Genomic DNA, 19,682 nt, shown 5'->3' on the forward strand with positions numbered 1-19,682 from the left:
ACCGGCCCCAGTCTGCATGCCCACCCTGGGCCTGGGGCCCAGCCAGGCAGGAAGGAGGGGGTGGGGGGGGAGGGGCAAGGGGTGAGTATAAACTGGCTGCGGGCCCAACCAGCAGTCAAAGGTTAGAGTGGAGGAAATCCATAAGGAGAACCAGGGCTGGGGGGCGGGCGGCCGGGGTCCGAGCTGTCCTGTGGGGAAGGGGCCACCCCGTTCCGGGGGGCATATGGAGCCAGAGAGCAGGGGGAGGTATGGGGGTCTCCTGGCTGGAGCAGAGCAGACAGTACCACGCCCTAAAGCGGACCCCCAAAGGGAGCCGGGGGTGGGGGGTGACCAGCTGTGGCCAGCTTGGGCAAGGGGCTCCAGGCCCGAAGACCTTCCTTTCTCGGTACAAGGGCCACAGACGGGCCCGGTGGGTGGGCAGGAAGGCCGTCTGAGGCGGAGCTGCTCCCCACAGACCCTCACCCCGTGCGTGTCTCCGGCCCTGAGGAGCCAGGCAGGACCCGAGTGCCCCCCCACAGATGCCCCACAAGGGGGTCCATGCCAGAGCCTTCACCCAGCACCCTGGAGCCCTAGGCCACGTGGGCCCCCAGAGCTGCGCCCGCACGGACCCGGCTGCTGCCCGCTGGCCTTCGGTCCAAGCCTGAGCAGGGGCCTGGCCGGCCCTCCCAGGCCAGAGCCCGCAGTCCGCCTGCGGTGCCCAGGGGCTCCCTGCATCTGGGGAGACTTCCCAGACAGCGCTGGGCCTCACGTTGCAGCCAAACTCTGGCCAAGCTGCTTGCACCCAGGGCCGGGCTCCCCAGGGCACAAGCAGGTCGTGCCGCTCAAGGCCCCAGGCCCTTCCTTCTGGCCCGGCCGCTCCTAGCCGAGAAGATGCGTCGCAGTGTGTGCTCAGAGCGGGGTGGGCGGTGCTGCCCGAGTGCGCACAGAGGCGGCCTGGCTCCAGACCCGGGAAGGAGCCGTGCGCCCTCCAGCACAGCCCCGCCTCGCCTGGGACAGAGGTGCGCCCGTTGAGAAGGCCCTCGAGGGCCGCTGCCCTGTGGGCATGGCTGGAACAGCCCAGACCGGGAGGGTGTCCTGAGGAGAGGTGGGCTCCACGCTGGGAGGGCTGACTTTCATCCCCACCTCTTCAGAGGGTGCGGGGCCCCACGGGGGGTTTCTGGTGCCTTGAAGACATAAGGAGGGCGCCCCCAGGGCCTGGCCTGGTTCCCGTGAGCCCTGAGAAGGGTGCAGCCTCTGCCACACCCTGAAGCAGGCGTGGAGTGAGTCGGGCACAAGGGTGGGTGGTGGAGGGGAGCCGGCACCCCTGGGCGCCCCGTACATTCATCGGCTTGTCAGCACAGGGTGGGGACCCCGGCCCTCCGGCCCCCCGGCGGCCGGCCCCTCTGCTGGAAGGAGAGAGAAGGCGGCAGACAGGGCAGGTAACAGGCGTGGGCAGAGGGGCCTCCCGGGGCCAGAGCCCAGCTCCCTCCTCTGCCAGGAGCCCCCAGGCCCGTTTGGCCAGCGGATGCCCTCCAGGACCTCCCGGGGATTCAGTCGGCCCTGCGGGGTGCACGATCTTGCAAGCTGAGAGCCAAGAGGTTCTCCCGGAGAGCAAGCTTCTCTCAGAAAACAGCTCCGCGCTCTGGGCCTGGCCACCATGGTGCCCTTGAGGGTGGGAGGCTGGGGCTCCGGGGTGGCAGGAGGTGTCGGTGGGAGGCACGGGGAGGAACTCCCTGGGGCCCAGCTGAGTGAAGCAGGCCCAGGGCACTGGGAGGGCAAACCTGGTTCAAAAACACACCACACGGTGGTGGGTGGGTGCCCATGACCCGGACCCGGGACAACAGTCTCCTGAGCCCCGTCACAGTCTCAGGCACTGGACCCCTCAGTGCCCCTGCAAAGCAGCCCCAGGCTTGGCCCTGCTCGGGCCTCCCCGAAGAGACGGCCCAGGTTCTGGAAGAACCGTGGGCCCAGGTCTCCCTTTTGGAGCCTGGCCACAGGCCAGAGGGGGGTGAGGGGGCAAGAGGCCTCACTCTTCCCACTGACCCCTTCCGCCAGCAAGGTTTACTGGGTGGCTGCCACTGCAGGGCCCACGGAGGTGCCCCGGGGGGGGGGGCATTGGGGTGAGGGCAGCCTGGCTTCCCTCTGACAGAGCCACGGGAAAGGACTGGAGGGCCGGTCTGGGGCCCCGGAGGACAGGGTGGGAGAGGCTGTGGGGAGGGGGGCCCACGGTGCCTCACGGGGCTCAAGGAAGCAGAGCCAAAGCTGGGGAGCCCTCAACCTGCCAGTCGTGCAGGGGCTGTGGCGCCTTGACTGAAGCCCGGTGTGGATCCGGGGCTCGCTGTGTGCACGGGCACGGGGACCAGGGCCCCAGACCCCATCCGCTCCGCCCCTCTGCCCGGGCACCTGTGCTCCGGGCTGTGTCTGGGGAGAAGCCCCACATGGAACCCGTGTGGCCAACTCCTTGGGTGCTCATGGGAAACTGAGGCCGGAGGGGAGGGGGCCAGGGGGCAGTGACCAGACCCCAGGAATGGCGGGCAGGGCTTGGGGAGACACATCCCGAGGAGGACGCGCTGTCCCCGCTGCGAGGCAGCAAAGCTGACGCCTGGGCTCGGTGCTGATTGCGGCCTGGCCCCAGCAGTCAGGTCCAGGGGACGGCCGAGGGCAGGACACGTGCTCGCTCGGTGGCCCCAAAGGCCACGTCCATCCAGGTCCAGCAGGCCACACGACAGGGTGCCCGATGACGTGGCCCCGAGGCGCCTGGCTTCCCAGAGCAGGGGGAGCGTGGCCGGCAGGCCTGCAGGTGTCGCCTGGGCGGTCTGCAGAGGTGAGTCCTGCAAAGGGGGCCTTTTCAACTTGCTGGGAAGGAGGCCAAGAGATGGTAGGGAAATTGAGGCAGGGAAGGCATGTTGCCCTGTCGGTCAGCTCAGGCCTCCATAACAGATGACACAGACCAGGCAATGTCAACCAGAAATTTATCCTCCCCCAGTCCCGGAGGCCGCAGCCCGAGGTCCAGGCGTGGGGGGGGTCGTCCCTCCGTGCCTGTCCGTGTCCTGATCCCCTTTTCTTACAAGGACCCGTCTCACGGGATCAAGGCCCAGCCCGGTGGCCCTATGTTACCTTAATCACCTCTGTAAAGGCCCCTTCTCCAGATACGGTCACGTTCTGGGGTGCTGGGGGTCAGGACTCCGGCATAGGAATCTGGGGGACACAATCCAGGCCCTGACAGTCACCGTTCCAAGGAGAGTCACCATAAAAGTCAGGCGAGGCTGCTGCTGGGAAGGGGAAGGGAGGCAGACACATTTGCTTTGGGAAGTGGGGGGCTCGGAAGTACCGTGAAGAGAGAGGGGGTGAGCCATCTGCCTCGGGGCCGGGGGAAGGCGGCTTCCCGGAGCCAGGTCACTGGCCACACTGGCCCAGGTGTTCAGGCCATGGGGGGCGGGGGGGACGGGCAGCGGGTGAGGGCTCCATCCTGCCCAGGGGCTCACGTGGAGGCAATCAAGCCAGAGAGAGGCTCCCGGATGGGGGTGGAGGGCCCTGGGGCCTGGGGGGGGGGGTGACAAGGAGCATTTCCTCAGACAGGGTGACGGATGAGAGGGGGAGCGCGCGGTTGGAAGCACTGTGTGGGAAGCGGCTTAGCCAGAGCCGGATGTGTGAGAGTCGGGGAGGACGCTGCACGTGCAGGGATGGGGCCCCATCCCCCGCCCCCGCCCCCACCCCCGCCGACCCCGGACTCACAATCACGCAGGCGGGGCCCACCCAGGGTCGGGGCAGGACGGAGCTCGTGCCCAAGCCCAGCGTCCCCCCGGCGGTCCCCATGCTGGCCGTCTCTCTGCCTCCCCTAATGGTCCCCGTGCGAGCTCGGACAAGGGAAGTGAGTGAAGGCAGAAGTTCTCTCCAAAATAGCTCATCAACAAAGCCCAGATGGAAAATTCTGCCTCCATGGAGCGCCTTGGAATTGGAAATTATTTCTTTCTGGAAATATGCAGTGTGAGGGGTGAGATAAAGGACAGACCCTGCATGTTCCTTAAGACAGAAACTACTGAGCCCACATGCCACCACCAGCCCCCTCCTCCTCGTGACCCCCACCTACATACCTGCCTCCCCCGCCCCTCCGCCTGGCGGCCCTAACTCGGGGGCACGGGACAGGGGGTCTGAGCCCCGTCAAGGTCTCAGGTGGGCCGCCCCAGATCAACAGAGATGCAGGGGCCAGTGACCTCCGACGGCTGCCTTCCGGAGTGCCCCACGCACCCCCCGCCCACTCTGCCCAGATCCTGCGCACACACCCCTGCTGTGTCACCGCTCGGAGGCGGCGCAGGGGGGGAGCTCGACTCCAGGTGGCTGCGGGGCCCGGGTTCCCGCCATCTTGTGGCTCTGCACTCCAGAGCATGCCCACTCCGTGGCTGGGTCCTTATGGAAACTCACAAGGGTCAGACCAGAAGTGGCATGTGTCCTGGTCCCCTCCGTCCTGTGACTGAATCTGCTCGGGGGCTGGAAGACGTGTCCCCGGGCCTGGCCCTCGCTGGCCCCGTCGGCAGCACCCCCCCCTTCCACCCGCGAGCCCTGGTCCCTCTGCACCCCCGCCAGCCCCTCTCCCCCGCCCGCCAGGTGGCTGCCCGGCCTGTGGGTGGGAACTCGGGAACATACTTGCCCCACTGCGGTGGGGGCCTCCACAGGCTTCGAGCTCCAGACGGGGAGCCCTCCGTCCTTGAGTCTGAGGGCAGACTGCTAGGTGCCCAGGGCGGCCCAGCCCCAGGACCTGGGAGAGGGAAGAGGTAACCCCCAGCTCAGGAGGCCACTTTGAAGGGGCCCTGTGCATGGTAGGCACTGGGCAGAGAGGGACCTCGCTTAGGTTAAGGCCAGAGCAGGCAGGCCTGGTGTGGATTTCGGGAAGGGAACCAGGGTGAGGGCCCCATCTCCTGGGTCAGCCTCGGGGGGCTAGGAAGAGGCAGGGGCGGGAGGGACAGAAGCGACTCTCGGCCACGAGATGACCGTGGACCTTCCCTGGCCTTCCCAGCTCTGAACCCCCGGCACGCAGCCTCAGCCTTCAGGAATGTCCTGTCCGTGGCGGGAGCTGCCAAGGAGGATGGACAAGGGCCCAGGAGCGGGGGCCCAGGCAGGTGGCCGGCTGCTCTGACACTTTCCTGGCTGAGGTCTGCGTCCCCCATGGACGTGGCTGTGAGGCTTTGGTGGGCTTGCATCTGGGGGCGCGGGAGAGCATCCAGGCCCCTGGCCCGTGCGCTCAGGCTCCCACTCGGAGGGCCTGCGCTGAGGTGTCTGAAATATTTGTTTTCTAAGGGATTAGCTTCCAGATGACTCTCCAAAAGGCCAGGAGCCATCACTGTGGCTGCAGCAGGAGGGCCCCTCTTCCCTCTTGGACGCTGACCCAGGGAGACGTCATCTGTTCCCTGAAAACCTCAGGCCACGTCCCTTTCCTTCCCTTGCAAGTTGGCCCGTCCATCCATCGATCTGTCCATCCACCACTCATGCATTCATTCACTCGTTCATTCACTCAGCAAGCACCTCTGCCATGACCAGACCCATGGCCAAGGGCTCAAGACCCCCTCTGGTCGTCAAGCACTCCTTCCTCCCCAAGCCAACGGCAAGGCGGCCACCTTCCAGGGGTTCTGTGTCCTCGGCCCTGGCCTTCAGGGCTCTCTCCTCATCCTGCAACCTCTCTCACATACCCCCCTGCCTCCAGTACCGGTCTGATGAAAGTGTCAGCCCCAGACTGGGGCGGGGCCATTCCCCCCACCAGCCCTCTCTTCCCATTGCCCCCTTAGGAGTCCAGTGGGGAGGGAGTGGGGCCACCTGTTTCTCCCGCCTGGGTGGAGTAGCTTGGGGCGGGTTCTCTGTCCTTCCTTGGTCTGTCCCCCTGGACGCTGTTGTCCCTCCCTGAGATTCAAGATGGCGGTGGTCCCTGTGGGTGGAGGGCGGGTGTCACGGAGAGAGCTGCCCGAGCCCGGCAGGTCTGGGGGGGAAGGTCCTGAGAAGGGCTTGTGTTGGGCCAGGTCCGGCCGTGGGGGACTGTGCACATTTGCAGCGAGCCGTCTGGGGCCCAAGGGTCACCAAGTCCCCAACTTGCAGGCGGGAATGGTGGCTGTGGGGCACCCCGACAGACACCCCACAAACCCAGCTTCGCCGGGTTCCCAAGGCGAAGGTCCAGGGCTCGTGGCAGATGTTGACTGTCCTCGGCCCGGGAGCAACGGTTGAAGCCACAGGCCGTGGACCCACTTTGCACGGGGGTGCCAAGAGCGGGGTGGACTGTGGGATGTGGCCTGCAGAAGGGCCCAGGGGTCAGGAGTCAGAGGGGCAGTCGGGGGTCAGTGCAGGCTGGGCAGAGGGGCCACAGGGTACAGACTGGTTGTGCACCATCAGGACGAGGTAGATGTGGAGCATGGATGTCCTCAAAGGGGCTGACAGCAGGGGGGACTTCACGAGCCTCCCAGGGCCTCAGACACACTCCTTGCCCCGCAAGGCCAGCACCCGGGCCCGGGGACGCAGGTGGGCGAAGCCCTGGGTCAGCTGGCTCCTCGGGGAGCCCCGCTGGGCTGGCCACACGGGCCCTGCTTGCACTGCTCTGTTCTCCTCCTTCTGAGCTCTGAACCCCCAGGTGTGCTTACGCTCACAGCTTGGGCCACGTGAGCCGTCTCATGGCCACCAGGGGCCCCGGCCGTCTCCCACCGGCTGCCCCACGCCCAGCCCAGCACCATGACCGCCAATGGCAGAGGATCCCCGCTTCTGTTCTCTAGGCCATTTCCAGTAGGGTCTGCTGGCTTTCCTCTTCTCCGCATCGCGGAAGAGTGGGGCCCAAAGACGAGACCGGGAAGCTTCCTGGGAGCAGAGCCGGTGAACGGCCTGGCTTGGAGGCCCAGCGTGGCCCGAGTGTTCCCGGGGACGGTGCCCGTGAGCCACCTCGTCCACGCGCCAGGGAGCTGGCCTCGGGGCCACCGCCGATTCCCTCTCCCGGCTCGGCTTCTGCTCTGCGGCCGAGGGGGTGAGCCGATGCGTCAGGACCCCCATCATCCCCGTGAGGAACCCGGGAGAGCGACACCTGCCAGACCCCTGCCCCCTGAGGCTCAGTGGGACTGGCCCTCCCCCGTATCTGCTGGGCATCAGGCGCCAACCCCGCGAGCAGGTCTGGTTAGTGCGTCACTGCCGCCTCGACTGCCGTGCCCTGCAGGAATCGAAGAGCACCTCCTGGAGGAGGAGGCCGCCTCGGGGAGGCGGACAGACGGTGCTCGCCCCGGGGCCTCTCTTCCCCACCGCAGGAGGGTGAGGCTTTCCTCATGATGGCTGAGGGCCACTTCCCAACACCCTGCCTTGGAGGTCTCAGGGCCGCAAGCTGGCTCACCTTCCTGGTCACAGCACCCCCAGACTGGAGGGCAGGGCTGGCGAGGGCGCAGAGACCAGGGGGCCGCGCACAGCAGAGGTGGGGGCTGCCGGGAAGTCCGCGCGCCACGGAGGAGTGGTGCGAGGGAGTCACGTGGAAAACCGCCAGTCCGGCGACACGCAAGGCAGCCTGTCCACGCCGTCCGCTCGTGGGACTGAGTGTGTGGTCTGATCTCGGTTTTCTAACCGTGAGATGACGTAAGGATCCGGTCAGAAAACAGAACCACCCAACAGACAAGAGGGTTCTAAGGGGTCAGACCCTGTGCTGCGATGGGGCTCTTGCGGCCACCTCTGCTCTGGGGCTGGGCCGGGGCCGGCGGGGCAGACGCTCAGGGAAGCAGACAAACAGGAAGCGAGAGGGGACAAGAGACACCAGGGCGCCACCAAGACACATGGGGCCCGATTGGACATCTGGAGCCTCCCTGCCTCCTGCCGTATTGAATGGGTTAGAGCCCAAACACACTCACATCCACCCAGAACCTGTGAACCTGGCTTGTTTCAGACAAAGGGCTCTTGCCTGCGGGGCCACGCGGGAGGAGGGCGGCCCTGGTGCAATGACTGTGTCCTTATAGGGGACATGGAAGGGTCCTTCCTGCCTCTTCCAGCTCCTGGGGGCTCCAGGCGTCCCTGGGCTTATAGCCGCGTCCCTCCAGCCTCTGTCTCTGTGGTCACGTGGGCTTGGCCTCTCTCTTATAAGGACGCCTGTCATAGAGTTAGGTCCACCTACGAAATCCTTGATCTCGTCTCGGGATCCTTAACTTAGGCTCACCGCTGTGAGGCCCTTTATCCCAACAAGGTCACGCTCACAGCTTCGGGGCACTGGCACAAGGACAGGTCTTTTGGGGGCGACCGTCGGCTCGCTGCAGATGCTACCCACAGGGGTTGGAAGCCTGGATCTGTTCACAGCTGTTCTGCCAGGGCCGCGGGAGAGACAGCCTTCTGTAAACGAGGGCGAATGAGCATCGGGCAGAGAGCCGCAGAGAGGCATCTAGGGGACACAACTCTGGGCTCCAGCCTGTTTGTGAAGCCAATTTGAGCTGAGTCCCGCTCCATGGATCTCGGAGTCGGTCACAGAGGGAGGAAGGGAAGGACCCGGAGCCGCCTGGCTGCCCGGAGAGGGTCCCCGAGCGACTGCCCAACGCCTGAGCAGACCACCCCATCCGCAGGACAGACGTCCATCAGCTGAGCCGGCCGGCCTAGTTTAGCTGGGGTGTCGTCCTCCCAAGCATTAGCACAAGTGGCTTTTTCTGTCCACGAAGTGCCAGCCTGCTAGATGGACCAGCCTCAGTCCAACAAGGGGAGCGGATTCCAAATAGCTGGCCTACCCTGCAGCTCCCAGGCCTCGGGGAGCCCCACCAGGCACCAAGTCGCTCCTTCCAGTCCCTATCTGGACACGCTGTCCTAGGCCCCTCTGGGCAGCTGCCCCCAGGTTCTGTCCCTCTTATCCCGCAGCCAAGGTCCCAGCCACCACTGGGCACCCCCGGTGCCTGGTCTGGAGCAGCACTGAGTTCAGACCAAAGTGCAGACCCCGCCATGGGAAGCCCCGAGCTGGGCCTCGGACAGGCTGGGTTGACTCCTCCCAGCTGTCGAGTCGTGAGCAGCACAGGCCTGGACTCCCGTCTCGCGGCTCCGCACCCCCACGCAGTTTCCATCCTGGGGTCTGTCATGGGCTGAATCGTGCCCCCCTCCCCAGATTCCTACACTGGAGTCCTAACCCCCAGTACCTCAGAATGGGACTTTATTTGGAGACAGGGCCATGAGAGATCACTGATGAGGTCCTGGTGGAGGAGAGACGGTCCTCATCCAGCGTGACAACGTCCTTACAAGCGGGGGAGGTGCACGGACAGAAAACCCAGACGCACGGGAGGAACATCACGGGAAGACAGGGCAGAGACGGAGGGGTGCATCTGCAGGCTCAGGGATGCCACGGACTGTCACCACCGCCAGCTGCCGGGACGGAGCCGTGGGACAGATGCCTCCGGCAGAGCCTCCAGGAGGAAGCAGTCCCGGGACACCCTGATACCTGGCTTGTGGCCTCCAGAACTGTGAGGGCACCGCCCAGTCTGTGGGGCTTCCTTACGGCAGCCCTAGGACACTAACACGGGGCCCGGACGGGCTGCCCCAGCCCAGCATCGTGTGCGCCCCATCCCCCCAACCCTGCCAGGGGCGAGAGGAAGCAGAGGTGTTCTCCTCTGCACACACACAGAGCCTGTGTTCACGTCCCCTGGGTCAGAAATCAGTCACGTGGCCTCACCTAGCTGCAAGGGAGGCTGATAAATGTAGCACTATACCAATATAGCATCCAGAAGCTTCTAGGCGGGATGGTTGGCAGTCTGTGGCATAGAGGCTAGAACAAACGTCTTGGGGTCCCCCCAAACAACCACCCGCCCCTCATCCCCGCTGCCCGTCACTCGGCACCGATGCCCTAGGAAGGCAGCAGGGCTGTGGCTCTGGGGGCACCTGCCCCCTCCCCCCGGGGAAGGCAGAGGACCGAGCTGAGGGTTCTGGGCACCGGGTTCTGAGCGTCAGGCAAGAAAGTTTGGGTTTCCCCGAAGGAAGCTCTTGCGTTTCCATGTGAAGTGTGCGGGCTCCAGGAGGCACGCAGAAAGCTGAGTTAGGGGTACGGCCAGGATGCGGGGGGAGTGACTGCGGCGGCTGTACGGGCACCAGGGAGCAGGGAGTGTCCGGGCGGCAGCTGAGACCAAGGAGGGAAGGGTTACAAGCAGGAGCAGCTGGAGGCAAGAAGAAGCCGGGAGAAGGCGCGCAGCGTCCCAGGGGCCCCGAGGCCCAGGCGGGCAGGGGTGTGTGCCCTTAGCGGACGGACTCTGCTTTGCGCCACTGCGTTGGCCCCTTCCTCCTGCCCGCTGCGGCATTCGGTGTGGCTTCCTCAGGGGTCTCCTGGGGGAAGAAGCTCGGACTGGCATCACACGGCCACGCAGGGGCCGACGTGAACAGCTGTGCTGTTCAGGGGCTGTTTAGGTGCTGGGGGGGGGGTCTCCCTAGGGAAATCGGGGTCTGAGCGGGATGGGACTGGAGGAGGCACAGTCAGGCCTCCTCAATGAGGGAGGCCACAGTGGCCAGGGGCAGATCCGGGAGCCTCGGCCAACCACAGTGAGAGGGAGGGACATATTTATGGAAACGTGTATGTATCTGGGAGGTTAGTACCTCAAGAGGGGTTAGCACCCAGGAGGGAGGCTGGCACCCAGGAGGGAGGTTGGCACCCAGGAGGGAAGCTAGTACCTGGGATGGAGGCTAGTACCCAGTTGGGAAGCTGGTACCCAGGAGGGAGGCTAGTACCCAGGAGGGAAGCTCATATCCAGGAAGGAAGCTAGTACCCAGGAGGGAGGCTGGCACCCAGATGGGAAGCTGGTACCCAGGAGGGAGGCTGGCACCCAGGTGGGAGGCTGGCACCCAAGAGGGAGGCTGGCACCCAGGAGGGAAGCTAGTACCCAGGAGGGAAGCTCGTACCCAGGAGGGAGGCTAGTACCCAGGAGGGAAGCTCATATCCAGGAAGGAAGCTAGTACCCAGGAGGGAGGCTGGCACCCAGATGGGAAGCTGGTACCCAGGAGGGAGGCTGGCACCCAGGTGGGAGGCTGGCACCCAAGAGGGAGGCTGGCACCCAGGAGGGAAGCTAGTACCCAGGAGGGAAGCTCGTATCCAGGAGGGAAGCTGGTACCCAGGAGGGAAGCTTGTATCCAGGAGGGAAGCTAGTACCCAGGAGGGAGGCTGGCACCCAGATGGGAAGCTGGTACCCAGGAGGGAGGCTCGTATCCAGGAGGGAAGCTGGCACCCAGATGGGAAGCTGGTACCCAGATGGGAAGCTGGTACCCAGGAGGGAGGCTGGCACCCAGGTGGGAGGGTTCCTAGGGATAGGCTCTCACTGAGTCCTGCTGATGGATGTGGCCCTGGGGTTGGCAGGATGGGGGGAGACGGTAAGAAGATGGCCCAGCTCATGGAGGTAAAGTGATTGCTTCGCTACTGACAGAATTTGGGAGGTGAAGGAGTGTAAGTGTCAGGGTGATGAGGCTAGAATATTTTAATATTTTAATATTAATTTAAAATATTTAATATTAATTTTAAATATTTTAATATTTTACCTTCTAAGTAATTTCTACACCCAACGTGGGGCTCGAACTCACAACCTCAAGATCAAGAGTCACATGTTCTGCCAACTGAGCCACCCGGGCGCCTGAGGAGACGCTTTTCTAAGAAAGGAACTCGGAGGGAAGCCAGGTGGGCGGAAATGACTGCTGGGTTTGGGGCCCTGGAGCCACAGATGCAGGGGACCCTGCCAGCCCACTCGCCGGGGGTCCGTTAGTCCTTTGGCGAGAGTGTCCGAGGGTCTCCCGGGCTGGGAGTGGGGGGCACAGGCGCTGGGAGCGGCCGAGCGCGGGCAGAGGAGCGCGATTTAGGCTGTGCCCCTGCCCCCCGGGGTCCCGCACCCTCCACGGGCCCGCAGCCTGTGCCAGGCGCCACGGCCTCGGACGTCCCACGGCACGTGACGCGAGTTCATGGCCCCCTCTTGCAACTGCCATTCCTCTGCACACACGCTGTGCCACACCTGCCTCTCCCGGAGGACACACGCTTTCACCTCCCCTCCTGGCTCGGGTGATGCTCCTTAAGCTGTCACCCTGACTTATGCCAGCCCCGGGGCAGGGCTTTCTACGTGTTTCCTTCCGGGCAGGGTGGCACATCTCCGACCCTTCCGTGGCCCAGGGTACCCTGCGGGATCATGGCCTTATTTCCTACTGAGCCTAAATGCAACCCTAAGCCCCTCACCCAGAGCCCCCGGAGCCATTCCCAGCTTATCAGGAAGTCTGCAACATGAGCCACATTGCCAGCCCTGTACCTGCCAAGCCTCGTCAAATGTGTCCCCTGTGAGCTCTGCTCGCCCCCAGACCCCCGCATCCAACACCCCATCCAATCACTCGCTCATAACCCACCCCTAAGCCTCTAGGCCCCCAATGTCACCAGCTAGCACTTCCCGCATGGGCTCCAGTGAGCACGGGCCTGGAAGGTGAACTTGCTCTGTGCAGGAGGATCCCTGGGGCTCTCCATCTTGCTCCCCGGGAGGCAGCGGTGAAGCAGACAGAGGCAGCCATGAGGTACCTACCGGTCAAGCCCAGGAGGGTGGAGATGCCCACAGTGCGGGGGGCAAGGGGGTCGGGGGTGGGACGAGGTCTGTCCGCGGCAATCTGCCTCCTGGCCCAGCCACGTCTGCGGACTCTGGGCACCTGAGAGGGGACTCCAGGCCGTCCCGGTCCTGTTCCATGCGTGGGTCACAGCACCCAGCGACCCGTTGTCACTCTGGCCAGCAGGGATCAGATTGGCCCCAGGGTCCCCAAAGCTCAGCCCACAAAACAATGAATCCTGGTGGTTCCTCCACTAGGAGATCCTCTCTGGCTGCTGAGACCAGAGGCTGGTGTCAGGCTTCCCTCCCAACAGTCTATTGATTTGCAAATGCACCATTGGCATGCAAATGGCCTGAGGTCATCAGCAAAGCTCCAAGTCCTCCCTGGGGAACCAGTGAACAAAAGAGGTGCCTATAGACCCCAAGAAAGCGCAGTCGGTACCTGAAGGGCCTCCAGACCCTGGAACCATGGCAAGTGGCCAGAGGAGCGGTCATGACGGCAGGACCCTGGGTCTGTCCAAGAGCCCATGTGCTGCTGGGACCCGGTTCCCGAGTCACCTGGGCCAAAGGGAAGGTGACAGCAAATGCTTGGAGGCACAGGGCCCCTGCCCTTGGGGAGGACATGGCTGGGAGCCCAGGAGACGGAAGTCCAGGGATAGGAGCCCAGGCCAGAAGGGTAACGCCTCTCTTGGAGCCTCCAGACACGCAGAGGTCCTGGGGGCTGCCTTGCTGAACACAGGATTTCTGGGTCTTCCTCCTGGGTCTTGGGCTGACCCCTGTAGCCCCATCACATGCCGATGGGTGTTGAGTTGGTTGTGGGTGACAGAAGCGGCCGCGAGGTGGCAGTGCTGACTCACACTTCACCGCCCGAGGCGCCTGAGGCTGGGGTCCGCCCTCGCCACGTCCCGGGTCCCGGGTCCGCAGTGGTCCACGGGGGTCATCAAGGAGACGGGCACATGTCTGAGCCACGCCCGGCCACATCATCTGAGTTGCCCAAGGCCGAAAAGAAATTGGGGCAACAAGAAGGAGTACTTGGGGGCAGTGAGGGATCCCCATGCCTGGGATGCCGCGGTGTCGGCTTCAGAAGGTGACCCTCCCTCCAGGTGCCTCCGGCAACACGGGGCCCTGGGGGCTGCCTTGCCAGGAACAGGTGGATTTTAGGGTTCTCCCCCTTGCATCGGGTGCCACCCCCAAGCTGATCGCATGCCCTGAACGGTGCCCAGCCCGCTTGTGGGTGTTGGAGTCAGCGGTGACCGCGAGGTGGCGGCACCAACGCGCACATTACAGCAGTCGCGGCAGAGGCTGTGGTCCACCCGCGATATGTCCCGGGTCCGCCCAGGCTGGATTCCGCAGGGGTCCACGAGGGTCATCAGGGAGATGGGGTGCTTGTCTGGGCTACCCCAGGTCAGGCCACGTCCGCGGTCCCCTAGCCACGGGTCCCCTCGAAGCCACCAGTGCCGTGGAGTGGGACTCACATCACATCTCCCAGACACGGTGGCGACAGCACCTGCCGCCACCTTTGGCGCACCGGACCCCGCACACCGACGCCACCAAAGACAGCCCCCCACCCCCTGGCTTTTTAATTGAGCTGGCTTCCGAGGAAACTCTCCCAGTCCGTCAGACCCCAGGCAACCAGGCATTAACATCCATTCAATTCCGGTGTTCAGATGCTAATGATCTGGGCTCGAGGCTGCCTCCCACCCGCTGGGGAGGTCCTCCTGCGGAAGGTCCTGCTTCGGGAGGTCCTACCAGTCTCCCGAGCACAGCCACCAAAGTGGGGTGCGGCAGACACCCCAGTGTCCCGGAGGGGGTCGTTAAAAGGTGGGGATACTGACGTGGCGACCGCGCTCTGGGGCCAGGGTGCAGGTCCCCACAAATGCGCCCTGGGATCGCGGCGGGTGCGGGGAGGCGCGTGTCCCGACCAGAGCACACTTGGTCTGTCCTAGAGCCCACGTGCTGCTGAGAGCGGAATCCGAACCGCACCCTAGGACCTGGTCCCGTATCAGCAAAGAGGGGATACTTGGGAATCAAAGGGTCCCTGCCCTCGGGTGACAAGGACTTGACGGGAAGCCCAAACTCTAGAGGGAAATGTACCACCCTAGACCCGAGGCGGCACGGGATCCTGGGGCCCGAACGCAGGGGGATTTGGGGATCCCTCCTCGCACGGGGTGCCGACCTCCAGGCTGGGTGCACTCTCTGGGTGGCCCTGAGCCCGTGGGGGCATGGAAACAGCAGTGACCGCGAGGTGGCGGCACAGACTCACATATCACTGCCCGCAGCGAGGCTGGGGTCCGCCCGCAGGGCGTCCCGGGTCCGCTCAGGCCTGATGCCGCGGCGGTCCACGAGGGTCATCAGGGAGACGGAGTGCTCGGCTGAGCCACTCCATCTGTCACCCCCACCCGCGTGGCTGAATCTGGGGAGACGGGAGAGAATACGTGGGGGCCGTGAGGGATCGCCACACCCGGGATGCCGCAGAGTCCATCTCAGAGAGAGAGAGAGACCCTTCCCACCGGTGCCGCGGGCAGCAGGGGGTCCTGGGGGTTGGCTGCCTCGCGGAGTGCAGGAGGATTTCGGGGCCCTCTTGCCTTGTCTTGAGCCAAGCCCCACCGTCCCATCGCTCGCCCCTGCACCCCTGCACCCCTGCACGGCGCGGAGTCGGTTGTGGGTGTGGATACCGCAATGGCCGCGAGGTGGCGGTGAGGACTCACATCTCCGCCCGGAGGCTGCCGAGGCTGGGGTCTGCTTGTGGCGAAATGTGGGGGTCTGCCCCATCCTAACTTGGGCGTCCATCCACGGCAAAGCCTGGCTTTCTCCCCCACAGAAAAGCTGGGGGTTCGCTCATGACAAAGGCCCGGGTGTCAGGTTTGGAGGCGAGCATCCAGCACTTTACGGCGGCTCTGCCAGAGGACCGCCCTGAAGTGCGTGGACTCCAGCTTCTTTGCCTACGTGTGCTGCATCCCCGGCGCCAACCCCGTAGACTTGGCGGGCGGACCCGGTGCGCCGCGGGGCCCCGGTACCCCCGGCAAGGCCAGAGTGGTCACCCCAGGGACAGGACGGACAAGGGTGTCGAGGGATCTTAAAGCTCTCAGGTCTTTGTTCGGTCCGCACCCGCAGTGCCGCAGGCGGGCGGGTGCGCAGGGTGCCGGGGCAGGACTAGGAGGCTACACAGCTGGTCACCAGAGCGCGCCTGTGAGCCACAAGACGGGAACGCGGGGCACCCCGACCGCAAAGGGAAGCCTTCCTTGCGGGAGACGCTATCCCCCCAGTGTCAGATGGTACTGGGGCTGGGAATCGGCCACCCACCCTGGCCACTGAGACCCCCGGGTGAGCCCCTGTCCCCCCCCCCCACCCGCCCCCCGCGACACACACACACACGCCTCATGTGACTGCTCCCCGTGGACTCCCAGGACCCCAGGGGGAGCGTGGGGTCTCAGCCATGGTGGCGACTGAGGGTGACTCAGTCCTGCCCCAGCCTCCCCGAGCCCCCAGCCGGAGCCCCCGTCGGGAGCAGAGTGCGAGCCCAGCGGTGGCTGGGCGGGAGCAGCGTGCTTGGTCTGCCCCGAGGGGACCCGAGTGCTCCGACCCAAGGGGAGGGGGACGTTTGGGGACAATGCCAGTCCCTGTGTAGGCGCTGCCAACAGAGGGGTGCGGAGAATGCCCTCTTTGGAGAATTCCGGGACGGGTGTGCTGGACCGGTCTGGGGCGGAGGCGGGCCTTGCGGCGGCCCCGAACACGGTCGCTGCTCCCATTGGCTGGCGGGGCAGGGGCGGGAATTCGGGGCGGGGCCACCCCAGTTAGAAAAAGCCCGGGCTAGGGCCGGCGAGCAGGGTGCGGGAGGGGGTGGTGGGTGGGGTGGGATGGGGGGGTTCGGGGGAAACTGGGGAAGCGGGGGAGCCGAGGGGTAACCAGGGAAGCGTGGGGTACTGGGGGCAACCAGGGGAAGATGGGGACGGGGTACAGGGAGGCTTGAGTGGGCCAAGGATCACCTTGGAAATCTGGGGTCTGGCAGGAGCGGCAGAAGGTTGGGGGGCTGGCTTGGGCAGGGCTGGAGGGCACCTGGCGGGAGTGTGGCGTGGGGTCCCAGGTGTCTTGGAGTACGGGTGACATCGGCATGGGATGGGCCCAAGCTGGGGGTGTAGAGGAAAGAGGGGGGAGCCAGACATTCATCCCGGTCAGTTTTGGTTTCAGGACGTGGCGGCTGGTGGACGAGGGGAGCTGGAGAGAGATTCGCCCGGGACCCGGGGCAGTGGGGCTGTATAGCTGGCAGCCGTGGGTAAGTGAGGACAGCGGTCTGTCGGCCAGGTGAGTCCCCTCCCCTCCCTGGGCCTTGCTCTGCTGGCCTTCTGCAAGAAGGGGGCTTCGGGGAGCAAGGGCCAGCGAGGAGAAGCGGCTGACCTCCCGGCAGAGCGGCAGGACGAAGGAGAGCGGTCAGCACAGGTGACATTGTCTCGGGGGGAGCTGAGACCGTGCGGGCTGGGGGGGCCACGTGCCCTTCCCAGGTAGAAAGAGCATTTCGAGAGAGCAGGCAGGAGATGAGGCAGGGCTGCCGGCAGGAGAGGTGACAGGTGGCTGTGGGGATCCAGCACGTGCGGGGTCGGGGGGGCACCAGGCCCGGGTCGGACAGGATGAGGTGGGGACTCAGGACGCAGCAGGGGTCCCCAGCCGCCACCACATCTCACCCACTGAAATTCATTTAGTAGCAGGTACAGGAGCGGCTCTGGCCAGGCCAGAGCTTCGAGGGCTGGGGAGCGGGAAAGAAGGAGCAGTGCGCGGGGTGTCCCGCAACAGGACGTCACCGGAGGGAGCGGCGGCCGCAGGTACCGGCTCCGGAGAGATTTCTGCAGCGAGGAGGCTGCTGCGGGCCCAGCCTGCGGACGCGCCGTTCCCACGTGGCACTGCGGCCCAGGGTCTGGCGCGGAGAGGGCCCACAGCGTACTTGGTGACACTGTATGCCTTCACCGCTCAGCCCCTGGGTCTGGCATGACAGACAGGACAGCACCAGGGGAGTCAAGGGCACTGGCGAGACCCGACTAGGCGAGGCGGGTGGGGTGGAGTGAATGAGAACTCTGGTGGGGGGCCGGGGCGCAGGCAGGGGTGAAGGGCGGGAGCCTGGCGGCGAGTCCGCCGGGGCACTGGCCTCCAGAGCCCGTGGCCAAGGTGGGCCTCTGCGGGCGACGACGGAGCAGGGATCGGTGCCTCTGGACTCGGGACTGGAGACGAGGGTGAGTGCCCGACACCCCACCGTCCCCCCGGCCGCCCGCCGCCTCTGCCCGCGGCTCAGCTGGCACCCCCTCCCCTCGCCCACAGCCAGGTCTCCAGATCGGGTGATGTGCTGCTAGCCTCCGAAGGCCGGGCGCGAGGCTGCGCTCAGAGAGGCATGACATGGTCCGGTGTGACGGCGAGGACAGACGTGACGCCGTCCGGCCTTCCTGGTGAGCGCGGCTGTGAGGCTTGGCCCCCGCAGGCCGACCCACCCGCAGGGCGTCCCCCCTGAGCGCTCTTGCTTCCCTAGACCATTCTAGGCTGGCGCCGCGGGGACCCGGAACACCCAAGGGCTCGTTCCTCTGCGCTCCTGAAGGAGCCGACACATGACTGCTGCTCTCTGGACCCCTAGAACCCTCAAAACGACAAGGTGAGGAGTCCCCGGCCAGCCGCGGGCAGCGGGCACGGGCCAAGGAGCAGGGAACTCACCGTGTCCTGCCCCGCAGAAATGGTGCTACCCAGCTCACGCCTGGGCCTTGGAACTGGGACTTCTTCAAGTCCCCTCTAGCTCTGACTCAAGAATATGCTGCATTCTGGAACCACTACACTCCTTGACTCAGGAATCGGCTCTGGAAGGTGAGTGCGGGCACCCTTCCGGAAGCTTCCGGGGCCGCCCTGCCCGGTCTCCGCTCACACGTCCTGTCGCTCTCTGCAGGTCAAGCTACAGGAACGAGACCAGCCCGACAGCGAGACCGTCGGAAGCGAGCAGCACCCGCGGCGGCCGCCACCCCGCCTGGCGCCTCCATCTCCGTGGCCACCCTGCCGTGGACAGGCGACCACCAACCAGCCTCCACGCCCCCACGCCCCTCACCCTCCTTCTCTTCTTCCTTTCCTCTGTGCTTTCATTTCCTTTCTTTCCTTTCCCCTTTGCTCGGGACTCAAAGCCACCGTGACTCCGTTTCCCCGTCCCTCCCGAATTCAATTTGCACTAAGTCGTTTGCACTGGTTTGGAGTTCTGGGTCTGGCCTCGAGTCCCCGAGCGCGTGTGCAAGCAAGCTGCTGAGTGCCCGCACCGTGCCCAGCGCCCACCTGCCGTCCATCTCTGCCTGGGGGTGCCTGGGTGCGGCCGAGTGTGTGGGGCCCCACCCTCCCCTTGCCTAGTCTGGGAGCTCCAAACACCGAGCAAACCTTGAAGCATTCCGTTGCAGAGCAGCTCGCTCTGTGCCCCTCCCCGCCAGGGTTTCACCAGAAGCCCTGGACTCATCAATAAACTCAGTTACAGCAATTTGTCTCAGGGACTCTGGAATCCGAGCTGTTTGCCTGGGTGGGGGTGGGGGTGGCTCCGGCTGGGGGAGGTGGGCACGGAGAGGGTGGGGCACAGGATGGGGGGCATGAAAAAGCCATAGAGGGGGGCACAAGGGATGGGAAGGTCACACATGAGCAGGGGCACAGGGAGGGGGGTGTCACAGGGCAGGAGGGGCCACCGGGACGGGGGGGGGGGCATCACAGGGCAGGAAGGGACACAGGGATGGGGTGAGGCACACGGAAGGGGGGGCATAAGGGAGGCACACGGCCAGGAAGCGGTTATGGCCCAGGAGGAATGGGGGGGGGGTGGATGAGGAGGGAGGGCAGGGAAGGGCATAGGACACAGGGAGGGGCCTGTGGGATGGGGTGACAGGGAATGGAGACGTGGGGTGGGGCCCAGAGGGGAGAGGTGGGGGGGCAAGGGAGCCCTCAGCACGAGGGACAGGACAGCACAGAATCTCCCTAAGCCCCTGTCCCGCCACACAAACTGCCTGAGGGACGACACCGCTGGGCCTCCCTGGGCCCCTCTCTCCCCCCAACCATCCGAGGAGAGCAGGCCTGACACGTGGGAGGGCAGAACTGGGGCCAGGCAGCTGCCCCAGGGAGGGAGGGCGGGGGAGCTGAGGCAGCCGAAAGGGGGAGAGGCAGAGGGGAGGTGACAGGTGAGGGACGAGA

At 65.4% G+C, this 19,682-nt stretch overlaps 1 long non-coding RNA gene across 2 annotated transcripts; it reads left to right on the top strand.

Moving 5' to 3' along the window:
- Nucleotides 1–16,377: 16,377 nt before the first annotated feature.
- Nucleotides 16,378–18,987, top strand: LOC102951137. 2 transcript variants are annotated; one of them, XR_006208240.1, is made up of 5 exons: nucleotides 16,378–17,722; nucleotides 17,808–17,932; nucleotides 18,013–18,132; nucleotides 18,209–18,338; nucleotides 18,418–18,987. It is a non-coding gene; the product is annotated as an uncharacterized LOC102951137 (long non-coding RNA). The 2 variants fall into 2 exon arrangements; XR_006208241.1 differs by having other exon boundaries at nucleotides 17,812–17,932.
- Nucleotides 18,988–19,682: the final 695 nt, after the last annotated feature.

Source organism: Panthera tigris, chromosome D1 (genome assembly GCF_018350195.1).
Source record: "Panthera tigris isolate Pti1 chromosome D1, P.tigris_Pti1_mat1.1, whole genome shotgun sequence".
Taxonomy (NCBI): domain Eukaryota; kingdom Metazoa; phylum Chordata; class Mammalia; order Carnivora; family Felidae; genus Panthera; species Panthera tigris.